Source organism: Poecilia reticulata, chromosome 4, assembly GCF_904066995.2.
Source record: "Poecilia reticulata chromosome 4, P_reticulata-male-v2, whole genome shotgun sequence".
NCBI classification, from domain to species: domain Eukaryota; kingdom Metazoa; phylum Chordata; class Actinopteri; order Cyprinodontiformes; family Poeciliidae; genus Poecilia; species Poecilia reticulata.
The window spans coordinates 27,867,209-27,879,518 of record NC_088833.1 but is presented as its reverse complement, the minus strand read 5'-3'; the positions used below and the strand labels follow the sequence as shown (position 1 = coordinate 27,879,518).

The following is a 12,310-nucleotide window of genomic DNA, read 5'->3' as shown; positions in this document are numbered from 1 at the left end:
TCTACAAAGTTACCACATTGATGGATTTGTAAAAGGAGGTTGTGTTTTTTACCGCATGCGTAGGTGGAGGTTCAGAGGCCTCCTGTTTGTCTTCATTTAACTGATTTTCTGTTGCCATAGGAGCAGGCGTCTTTTTTTTCTTCTTTTTTTTCCCTTTTCCCTCCCTTGAAAGTGCAGCACTTCAGAGCGCACTGTCTGGATTCAGATCAACAAGAAGGTGTCAGGGGAGTAGTCCAGGATTTTACACTCATCATCGCTCCCATTACATGACTCGCAGCTCACTTTGGAGAGAATATTTAGTTGAGAACATGGTTTTTATTCCAGAGCCATTCATGAGGATGTTGCAGTGTGGTTTTGGCAGATCTCTGACACCAGCATGTATGCGTTGTCTGCTTTCAGAGAACATCAATCTTCTATTGTAAAAGAGAACACGTTTAAAGAGTCTTTGTCGTTCTTCTATCATGATTTCTTTCGGAAGGTTTTCAAATCTTACTGATGTAGCGTTTGATTTACGACTCCTTTATAAAAGACTTAAGAGACTTCTCTGTAAATCAAGTGGAAAAAGAAAAAGTCAAAATTCCGCTCTGAGCTTGTTTTTCTCTGCGTGTTAGTGGCCCCTGAACTATTTTTTGTCTGAAATATTTTTAATTCTTGGCCCACAGCACCAGCTTTGCTCTCTTTTGGCCAATTAAATAATTTAGCTAATTTGCCAATTGCTTGATGGGGTCTGAAGTTTTTCCTTGAGAGAAACCTTTTTCCTAATCTGACTGGATTGAATCACTGAATCAAATTAATATGGACTAAACTGGTGTGTATGTAATGACAATGTTGATTGTTTATTGGTACTAGATAGAAAAACAAGAAGGGAAAAAATTTGTGGTGGGACTCGATTAAAATGTTTAATTTTATGTCTGTAATTGTACATATCGGCAAAATAAGCAACATTTTCAACTCAGAGACCCTTTTTGTTGCAAATTTGAATAATTACACATATGAGCTCAACAACAAAGATATTTAATTGTTTTTAAACCCTTAACTGTCATGAAGACATCAATGTCTTCATATTGACTTGCAAATATACATTTTGGGAGTAACAGTTAATGTTTTTATGGTACTCAACCATCAGATTAATGCAAAGTGCTATTCTACCCTTTTAGCTTTCAATAGCTTCACTAATTCCTGGTCATTCATGGAACTCCTTTAAAACAAATACTTCAGAAATGTGAACTGTGGATGTTAACATTAGCATTGGGGTCATCTGTGCTGCAATATGTTTAGCATTAGATGCTATTCTAGGCTTGAATAGCTTCGATGATAGGCTAACTTTTGTTTAGCACGATACAGCAACAGACTTTACCAGCTTCCCATCGTATAATTTTTTTGATACAAAATTAACTCCTAGTGAACTAGGCTTTGTCGTCTATCACTGTGGTTTGCGGACGTCTCTTGTGCATCAGATTTACGGATATACCAGAAACACACAAAGGCCAGAACACAAAGGTTCTGGCCAAAACATTTGAATGTAAAATTTTTTTTTAGCATGTTAAAATCTATGTAATTAATTAATCAAAATTAAAACCCTGGCCCTAGAAAAAATATAGCAAAACCTCACAGCAGAAATGGAAATTATTTACAACTTTGTCTTCATTAGAGCAGAGTTTGTAAGGGATATGTTATTTAAGTTGAGTAAGTTGTATAGTTTATTGACTGTAATAAATAACTCTCCAACTTTACACATCCAGTTTTATTGGTCATGTTAAGGTGGACTTTGTGAAGTATATGCAACAGCCTGCATGTTTTATTCATAATTACTAATCTGCCGGGATTTTCATGCACAACAATCTCTCAGGTTTGAAAACATTTTTTTAAATAAAAATTATTGAGACTGCTGCAGTTGTGAAGAAGAAAATGTTTTGTTAATGTCAGAGATCCTAAGAGAATAGTAGCTCTTGTTTGACATGTGTTTAACTGACAATGTAAAAATGTTCCTGAGTTCATACAAATCTTTTGGCAAGCCATTGTATGTTTTCAGCTACCTTGACAGTAAATTAAATACATTTCTGACACCATCTTAATTAGGTTGAAAAATTCACTTAATGGACAGATGAAAAATATTTTTCAACAATTTTTGCAACAAAAGTGATCCCAAGGCAGAGGATTTTTTTATATGAGCTACATAGGCAGTTACCCAGGGCAACATTAGAAAGGGGAACACAAAAGTATCAGATGGAAAAAAAGGTGTGTTTGTTGCACCCAGAAAATATTTTTCCATTGTTTGTGCTTGCACAAGCACACATTTGTCCTTGCGCTTATTTTTAAGCAGGACTCATGTGTGGAGTAGGCACACCCTGCTTAGTGCTGAATAGGGAAACTAGCTTATGTGCTATTTATTCCACCGAGAATCTCAGATAAATTTCCTGCTTTTTAATTGGCTGGAAGGGGCGACAAAATGAGGGACTGCTAGCAAGAGCTGCTACTGTCTTTGGACAAAACTTAAAAATATTAACCTCTAATAACTACAGGTTTACTTCTACTATTTGAAGTTTCTTGTCACCATAGTTCTCAGCTATAGCCTGGCATAGAACTTTCCTCTAAAGTTTAAAATGATCTTTGACACTGTAGAGACCCCAGCGATTCACAGCCATCAATGAAACGGCAGAGGGAACAGAAACTGGCATAAACAGAAACTGTTGGAGGTGATGTCTTCACCAGCTACAGATTATAAGAAGAGACGACTCCTTTTAAAGTTTGTCATATTGTTTCCGGGATGCGATGTATCCTTTTCAACAATGCCAGAGAGTCCCTGTTGAAAAAGTGGGTCAATGGAGCTATTTTTAGTAGCCATCGCACACCCCCGTTTTTGCAAACAAGCACATGCAAAAATTCCAGATGAAACGGCACCCAGCCACACTGAACAAATATTCCGAGTGAAATCAAGGTGTTCAACTTGCCGGTAAATGGGGTAAGCTATTTATCTGGTTTCAAACTTCACCTCCCTGCTGAGATGAGAAGTTGCGTGAGGGCATGAAATGACTGGGAAGGAGGCGGCTTTGCCTCCCTGAATTGCCTTTGAAAATCTGGTGGTGGTGGTGGGAGGTGGGGTGGGGAGGGGGTGCTTGTGAGACTTTTGGGTCTCTCTGTTCTAAAGTGGGCTTCTGTTTCATCATCTCCCCGGTCCCGGAGCCTTGCGTGGCTACCTTGTTGTAATTCCTCCTCGTTTTCTCAGGTTTCTCTCTCATTTCGCCTTTTTTATTATTTTTATTTTATTCCCAAACACATCATTTGAAAAGGAAGTGTTTTCTGCCTTCCCTCTCCGTTAGAAGTGACACAGTGGGCGATGATGTGACGGAAGCGTACCGGAGACGCCATCCTCACATGCGCCGGCACTGGTTTAATGTTCTGCAATTGCGCACAAGAAAAAGTTTGTCAACTAACAGAGCATGAAGCAGCGTATGCTCTAAACCCGGACTCGGATAAACGCGAGCCCCGGATAATTTGAAAAGAAGTAACCAAGGAAGTGAGCAAGTATTAGACAGGCCTCTGCCGAGATCATATGCCGTTAATGAAGGCAGGGAAGCAGTGAATTACTGCGTGCCTTGAAATCAGACTCAATAAATCACATGAGAGTGGGGGAATGGCCCCAACAAACGGGCGAGAGGACTGCAGTGGAGCAGAAAGTGATTTTGCGACTGAGCAGAAAATGCACTGTATTCCTGGGGGCATCGCATGACAAATCTGTGAACTCTTACTAAAGAGAGGTGGAGCATTGTTTGCAAGAATTCATGAATGACTGTTTTCACCCCGTGCTAACCTTAGACAAGGGAAGCTGGGTTAATTATGGCAGGACTGGCTCATGCCAGAAGAGAAACCTTAGTCCAGGTTCCTCCAGGTTCGTTTCTCACCCGCAGGGGGGGATTCGTGCCGGCAACACCCAAAGCACCAAGGGGAAGCCAAGCAAAGCTTTTCGTCACCACAGGGAAAATCTCTGCTGGGTCACAACTTTCATCCTTCCAGACACCATGACTGAGGTCATTTTTTCAGGAAGACCCCATTTCTACTTTCTCAAGCAAAATCAAACTCCCATGATGCAATATTTGGTAAAGTATGAGCTTCTCGTTTCTGTTGTGCCCATTTTTCTTCTTTTTTTAATAGGTAAAGTAAGGAGAAAGTTTCTAAAAAAAAAAAAAAAAAAGAGTCTAAGGTTATGTAAAAGAAAACTGAAAATATCCTACCTTGCTCAAAGGCAGTGGTTAAGAGTAAATGTGTTACTTGCCACTGTTGATTCGTCAACTCCAGTCGAGCTTTCATCCTCCTGACATTGGTCTCACATATCGAGGCAATCATTTTTCTGCCTACTATTCAACACAAGTCACACTCGTGGGGACGCTCGAGGCGGAAAATCCTCCTCAGATGGAGCCGGGAACGGGAACATTTCAGAGGAATTATGCGACGTCGCTTTCCGGGGCCAGTCCAGGGTGACGCCGCGTGATATCCGAAGGAGCCGTTTGGGTCGGTAATGACACGCGCCGGAAGGCCTCGTCTGCTTAGTGAAGAGGTGGCGCGAGACGAGATGAGACAGAATCAGGCTGGCAAACAAAGCAACAAATAAACACAAGTGGAATATAATTCTGATGATTCTTTTATCAGGTGTAATGCATCTACTTCCAGACTGTTTTAATGCATGTCAAACATGTTGTAATCACCCATGTAGGACATGAATCTGCTCCCCGCGGTGCTGCTCCGCTTGTTCTGCTGCCGCCTGATCATCACTGGAGCAACACTGCCACTTAGTGGCCGAATTGTCTCCGCCTCTGGCAGTCAGGGTCATGAATAAATACTCCGCTGTTTATCTTTTCTTAACCGTTTGTTGCCTCCCTTTTTTATCTGGGGATCAACATTAGAACATATCCACGCATTTTTAATCAATCATAAATATTTCTCTGCATGTCATTGCTCTCTGCATTTTCATTGTCTAAAGAAATCCACTCTGACATCTTATTGCCCCTCCTAAATCTTGTGCTGATTTTGAGCAGTTATAGCAGTGAGTGTGGCTTTGTTTTACTGCATGTCAAGTGAACATCGACAGCTAATGGGTTAAATCCAGTTTATGTTGCTTCAGATAACCCGCCTCACTAACAGGAACTGGTGTGAAACATTTGAAATGTGAAGTCACTGTGTGGCTTTTCATGCTGTCGCCGCTAATTGACACAGTTAACCAACCTGACCCCATGATTTTGTACCTTGATTTTGTAGATTAAAGGGTAAATCTGGAAATTTAGTGTCCAACCAAGTAGATAGACATGGACCAGTTATTAATATTAACTAGGCTACAGTTTCAAAACTGATAATAATCCACCTCATCTGTGATGAAGTGTAGCCTCTTTCCCAGCTGTTGCTGCACACTCCTGGTCAGCTGGCTGAAAGAAGGTGACTACATTTTCCCCTTGATGGGTAGAAAGAAAAATCAGTTATCTGGAAATACTGCCACTTGTGAAAAACAAAGACAAGAAAAGCTGAGTGCCATCAACTGCCTGCTGGCTTTCTGAGCAGATTAACCTGCTTCTTAAAGCTAAAAAATATTTGTTTTATACATCTTTTTTCAAAATTATTATTATGTTGTGACAGTATAATCTATAAAAAATATCAAGCTCCTCTACACCGCTTCATCTGAAACAACCAATCAGAGCCAGTAGGACGGTTTTAGTGCTGTCAATCACTCTCATGTCGACTCACATCCTACCCTTGCTCTCTTCTACACCACAGCGTCTTCCCATCAGCAGAATCTGTCCTGAATGCTAAGGCTAGTTAGCGTGGTTGCCTATGACAGCGGATAGGCAATTTTCTGGGAACGCTAAGTTGTTTCCCCACCATTGGACATTTAGCAGTATGAACACGAGGTTGATTGACAGCAGTTGATGTCAACAGTCTCTGTTGAATTAGGAAATCATTTTCATTACCAGAGTTAGTAAATCAAAGCAAAAAAAATAAATAAATTATTGTCTTACAGATTCTGGATTTATGAATTAACTATCCTTTTGCACTTTACATATCTAGATGAGCTTCAGCTCTAAAAGTGGTGCAGTGGATCAGCACAGACAAATACTAGGCCTAGTTTTGAACTATAGCAAAACACATTGGCCTCATCCTTCCACCAACTTTTCAAAATACTGTCTTTAAGACAAAATGTATTTCTTGCATTTCCAACAGCTAACTCTGAAGTTTTACATGGCACCTCACAACTCCAAATACAAGCCACTTTCCCTTTGTTCTTGACAGAGGAGGTCAGGGGTTTTAACCTTTTATCTCTGGAAAAGCTAACAGCCAGCTGCCGCTCTGATTTCTGGCTTTCCAGGCCCTGAACTGGAAAGCCAGTTCAGGAGAGAGTCTCCTGACGCTCTCAGTCGCTGACCTGAGACGTCCTAATGAACCGACTCCAACAGGTCATCCCTCGGCCTCACCCAACAAGGTCAAGTGAAGCTGTTTCTCCGCTGTGCGCTGGAAGTGGGTCCCCATGGCGACGTAAGGAGCGGTGAGCTCGAGGTCAGTGTGTGCAACTCTCCCACGCCACATGGCTGCAGGCTCAGGTCGGCGTACGGTAGTCCAGGCAAGCACTTTACTGACAGAGTAAAGTTCAGTTTGAATTCAAAGAGCTGATCTCTGCTGGAGACTTTTTGGGATCGCTATGACTGAACAGAAACGTGTACAGTATTTTCCCTATCGAATCTGTCCGTCTCCGGGTAAAGCTGTAGTTTTCTGCAGAGCTTTTACTGGACCAAAAACACTGAAGGTTTGGGCATTTTTCAGCTCGTCGAGCTTCTGCTGAGTTAATGAACCCCTCATGGCCCATCGGCTTCAGTAAGGTCTCAGCCATCCTCGGAGGGGAAAAAGAAGCTGACACTGTTGCTCCGCCTCAGCTCATACAGAGACCAGGGCCGGGATCACAGAGGTTTATGCTACAGCTGCTAATTCTCTGTGATATTTCATGCAAGTTAAAACCCGTATCCATGTGTTCATGAAATAGGATATGTGTAAAACATAACTAATAACTTCTGCTCAACAAGAAAATGTTTAATGGATGCCTTTAAGACATGTTTGTCTGCCTTCATTAATACTTCAAAGAGGGTAATGTCTTAAAGAACACTGTCTTATAATCATGCAACAAAGAAGAGCAAACGCAGGTCAATTAATGTGAAGAAAGTATTTATTTTTGTTTTATTTCTGTTGGTACTTAGTCTACTGGTCAAATATAATGGAGTATGTGAAAAGGCACAGAAGAAAAGCACGCAATTTACTCAATCTCATTGGTAGATGTTAATAGTTATAGTACAATTCCCCTCCATTTTGAGGAAAGAGTTAGAAGGAAAAGAAAGTTAAAGAAAATACAAAGAACATCATACAAGTCTGCTTCAGAAAGAGAGAAAAAAAGATAACAGCGACATGTGCTTATATAACAAAAACAACATGACTGAAAAACAAAAGTGTACTAATGAATATAAGATGCATTTTGTGGATCCAGTTTCTGGCTAAGAGGACGAGGGGAATTAGAGTCAGGACTGTGGGAGGAAAGGAACATGGAGCGATAAGGACCTGTTTACCAAAAGGATCTGACATCTGTCTCAGGGAACAGACTCCTCTTTAAGATTGTCCTGATGAGCCTTAAGGAGTAATTAAACCTGAAATAATATTTTTGCAGATAAATTGGGGATCAAAGGGGCTATCATTATGTTTAACTTCAAATTGTGACATTTTGTGTAAATTTTGCAATATTTGCCCCTTAAACCATCTCCTTGCTGCCCTCTTTGGGTTGAACTGTGGCTACTGCAGTTGAATTTTCCCATTGGTTACAACGGTACAGCTTGGTTGGCATGTACGTCACAACCCCGTGTTTCGATCTAAAACCATCTCTTTTCTTTCTATTGTTCTTTCTTTTCTGAACAATCTGTTCTTTACAAGACAGATCAGACAGTTTGGAAATATGACCCATTGCAACAAGCACAAACAGTCGTGGCATATATGTCCTATAGGACCTAGAGGAACACCAAACATCACTCTTATTAAGCTAATTAGTGAGCATTAGTTACCACTGATTTAGTGTCATGATTAGCTTCGATTTTTCTAGAGATCTGTTTTGCATCTGCCTGCTTGTGCATGCAAACGTCTGTAACGGTTGTTTTAGTTCTCAATGTGATCGACGGGAAACCATAGGAGCCCGGATTCAGAGGCTGCAACATGATGGTAAGTTGAAGGTGAACATTAACTGCACTTATCTCCTAAGCGAAACACGCTGCACGACTCACCCTGCCATTATTGTGCTCTACATACGGTCCTGTTTCACCTACAGCATCCACCAGAATTAAGCTATGTCTTGTTGATTTGATGATTAATTCATGTTCAGATCCACCGTCGGTGTAGACGTGTGTCTTTGGAGAACCCTGAAAAGCTGCGTGGAGGGTTGAGTCAGATACTGAAGGAGATGTTTTAGTGTGGTGGTGCCAACTGAAATGCTTATGGCTTGGCAACACTGAACACTTGAAAAAAAATACTGATTACTTGGCCTAGATACAAGGATGCAGATTTCTCTTATCTCCACTCCTCTGTGCATCATATGATGCATCATAGGGCATTATAGGGCAACATCCCATAATGCATTTTCTACATCAAGAGATGTGATTCACTGCAGTTCAGGAGCTCAAATTTATCCTGAGTTCAACTTTCAGGGTCCTGCATGGTAAAGCACCATCCTGTTTTAGTGAATTATTAATGCCTCTGGTTTAATTAATTTTTTTAATTAAATTTTTTTAAATTGACGCATCCTGAAGCCTGAAGCTGGGATTTGAACTTGGAAAGTGAAAAATCTCAGGGCTAACCCCAAGTTAAATTTGAACATGGCTTCTGCACGTATAAAACCTAGTACATGTTGCAGGAAAAGATTGGGTTTTTTTTGGTTATATATCAATTTCCATTTCAAACTAGTGGCAAACTGTAATGTAAAATCTTTGTTTGTGAACCTGTTACTTAAGCATGCGATTGTGTCAGAGGAAGAGAAACAGTTCCTTGCTTCTTTAACTGGCTCCAGTTAGCATCACAGCAGCTAGCAAATCCCATTTGTTTTCCGACTTTCAACTAGAATGCGCTCAACTTGCCAAGTAGGTTAGTGTCAAAACAATAACTTGAGATGATTTTGGTTTATTTTCCTCTTATTAAAACTATTATAACACGTATCAACAAAAAGTCATTTTTCAGTTGGTCCAAATCTCCTAGCTGCAACAGAAGAGCTCACGTCTCTCCTGTTGTATTGTCTTTGCACTGATTACCTGTTTATGGTATAATTTGACTTTAACTTCACCTCCTATAAAAATAAATAGTTAAAGTTTCTACTCGTAATCTATTTGTAGTCTGAGTATAAAACTCAAGCTTTCTTTGCTTGGACACTGTCTGAAGAGTCTCCACTCGTTTAAAATGCTGCGGAGTACATTCTTGTTCAAATTCCTTTAAGACCCACTGAAGTAAAATTAGTATTATATGTTTAAGTAATTGTGTCCATGTAATTTTGCTCTCTTCAGAGGCAAATCTGAAGTTCAACCTTACTAGATTCAGCGTAAATTCTAGCATCCAACTAGAACATTTCTGAAGAAATTTAAACGGGGCCTGCCAACGTGTGCCCGTCTGATGCTACAAATTAGCATCAATGCTAAAGTAAGCTGCAATGTACTCAATAGCATGCGGAGACTCACAAACATGTTCAATAACATTTACTTACTCCATTCTGTATGTTAAAATTAGTTTACAAGTTAAAATGAGCCAAATTGCTAACATTGGCCTAAATGCTGTCACTAGCATGTTGTTTTACATTTTCTTCCTCCATTCAGTATACCAAGTGTGACTAATAAATAAGAAAAATAGATAAAAGCTATTTTTAGGCAAAAGGCTAATGCTAATGGGGAGCAGTGAATGCTAATATTTTGCTAATGTTAATATACTGCCTTGCTGCACAGTGTATTAACCGACAAAAGAGATGTAACTTCTATCATGAATATAGATTAGCCAAAAACCCTATAAATTACAATGAAATACTGCTACTTTTACTTTTATTGTTTCCCCAGTAAGCCTCTCATGAAGGTGGATAGAATGTTCAGTTCCAATGGTATCAATGACATCAGCAGAGATGTCATCACTCTATGATATCACAAGGGAATTTCTCTCTTGAATGTAGCTGGCAGACAGGATTTTCTCTGATCTGCTCCACAGTTCTATCGCGACAGATCACCCTTCAGAGCACGTTCGACGTTCAGAGAAGCAAGAAGTTACTAGAATACAAATATGAAGCAACAACAGATTGTTTGCAAGCATGAAGCTTTTCCAGCTAAGCTTTCATGGGTCGACATGGTAGACCTCAACATCCTAGTCGACTACGACGCTGTCATTTTCCCTGTTGAAGATGACAGCCCCATTGAGCCGGAAGTTGAATCAGAGATCCAGGGGGAATCAAGTCCTTCCGGCAACTTTGAGAGTCCAACATCTTTGGAAGTCAAGCAGGAAACAACACCCTCTGCTGGCTTCAAGATCACCCCCTCAGAGGAAGACGTGGCAGAGAATAGCCAACACGTCAAAGCTTTGACAAAGCAGGTAGATGATCTTAAAACAGAACTGCAGAGAAAGAATTTTGAACTCCATCAGGAAAGAGACAGAAGGATTACATGTCGGGCTGAAGTCAAATCCCAGCAGGAGGAGATTCAAAGACTGCAAAAACTGTTGGAAGAAGAACGTCACCTGCAAGTCAAACGTGAACAAGTTTCTTGCTCTACCAAAGTTACAACTGACAAGAACGTTCTTCAACAGCTGGAATACTTCAAGTGGGAGGCTGTAAAATACGCCTCCCACAATAAAGGTCTGATTGAAGTAATGATGGAAGAATACCGAGTGAGACTCAAATATGAGGAGCAGCTCAAAAGTCACTCTGAGCAAGCTTCCAAATTTAAGGCTCAGGAGGAAATGGTGAAAGCTCTGCAGGGTCAGGTTGCGGACCTGAAGGTGGAGTTAAAACTTGCTCTAGAAAACAACCATCCTAGAGTCTCCACCCAACCAGAGGTCCCCCTGCAAAGAGAAGGCTCCCCACAAACAGAGGAGACCAAGGATAGACAGACCTCCAATCAACCAGGGAGGTCCGAAGAAAGACAGACCTCCAATCAACCAGGGAGGTCCGAAGAAAGACAGACCTCCAATCAACCACGGAGGTCCGAAGAAATATGGTCCGAGGAAAGATGGACCTCCAATCAACCAGGGAGGTCCGAAGAAAAATGGACCTCCAATCAACCAGGGAGGTCCGAAGAAAGACAGACCTCCAATCAACCAGGGAGGTCCGAGGAAATATGGTCCGAGGAAAGATGGACCTCCAATCAACCAGGGAGGTCTGAAGAAAGACAGACCTTGAATCAACGAGGGGTCTCCATGCATAGCCTGGCTCAGCCTTTGCACCAACCCAAGCTCAGGTTGCAAACAGAGGAGTCCACGGAAAGCCAAACCTCCGCACAAACATGGAGATCCGAGGAAAGACAGACATCCATGCAATCAACCTCCACTGGTTGCATGGAGGGTCTTCATGTTGGCGTTGGCAGGAAGGCCAAGAAGCTAAGCCCAGCTCGGCCTTTAAAGCGACCCACACCCAGGTGGCACTAACCTAGGTCATTATCCAAGCCCAGGTTTTGCTAACACTTTGCATTATGAAATGCAAAATACATCTTATGAAAATTTGAGGCTTTGCACAAATATGGCAAAGCCTCAAACTGTTTAACATTCATCATCATCATTTTAACTGTTTAACAAGTTCCTTATTCATCCATCATCTAACGTACTTATGTACATTAGATGATGGATGAATATGTGTTAAACAGTTGACAATAAAATACGAAACAGAGAATTTGTGAAAATTCATTTGGCTCTGCTACTGTCCAGAAACAACCAATCAGAACCAAAAGACAAACTTTTGGTTCTGATTGGTTTCTAATGTGTTGAATGTGTCTCAGCATATTCAACACATTAGACTACTAGTGTACTGCAGCTATGCAATTGGCAGAAAAACAACCTAACATTATATCATCATTATTTATAGAATGATTTAGAAAACAAAATTCTATACAGGCTGGTCAAAACTATTTCGACCCAAATTAGAACTTTGCATTGATTTCCTTTCATTTTAGTAGCTGCGATTTTGCCTAACCCAGACATTTTCCCTAACCCAAACCAATACTAGTCTATTCCTAACATTAACTAAACCTTAATTCACATCTTACCTCTAAACATTACCCCTGAC

General features: G+C 40.8%; 1 protein-coding gene across 2 annotated transcripts in view; it reads left to right on the top strand.

Annotated features, from left to right (window-relative positions):
• Positions 1-10,166: 10,166 nt before the first annotated feature.
• tprg1 (tumor protein p63 regulated 1) overlaps positions 10,167-12,310 on the top strand; it is a 38,946-nt gene continuing 36,802 nt past the window's right edge. Inside the window, exon 1 of one of the 2 annotated variants that reach the window (XR_014087359.1) lies at positions 10,167-11,681. The gene's annotated coding sequence lies outside the window, so the exon portion shown is untranslated. The remainder of the gene's footprint in view (positions 11,682-12,310) is intronic. The other variant, XM_081606621.1, reaches the window with a different exon arrangement.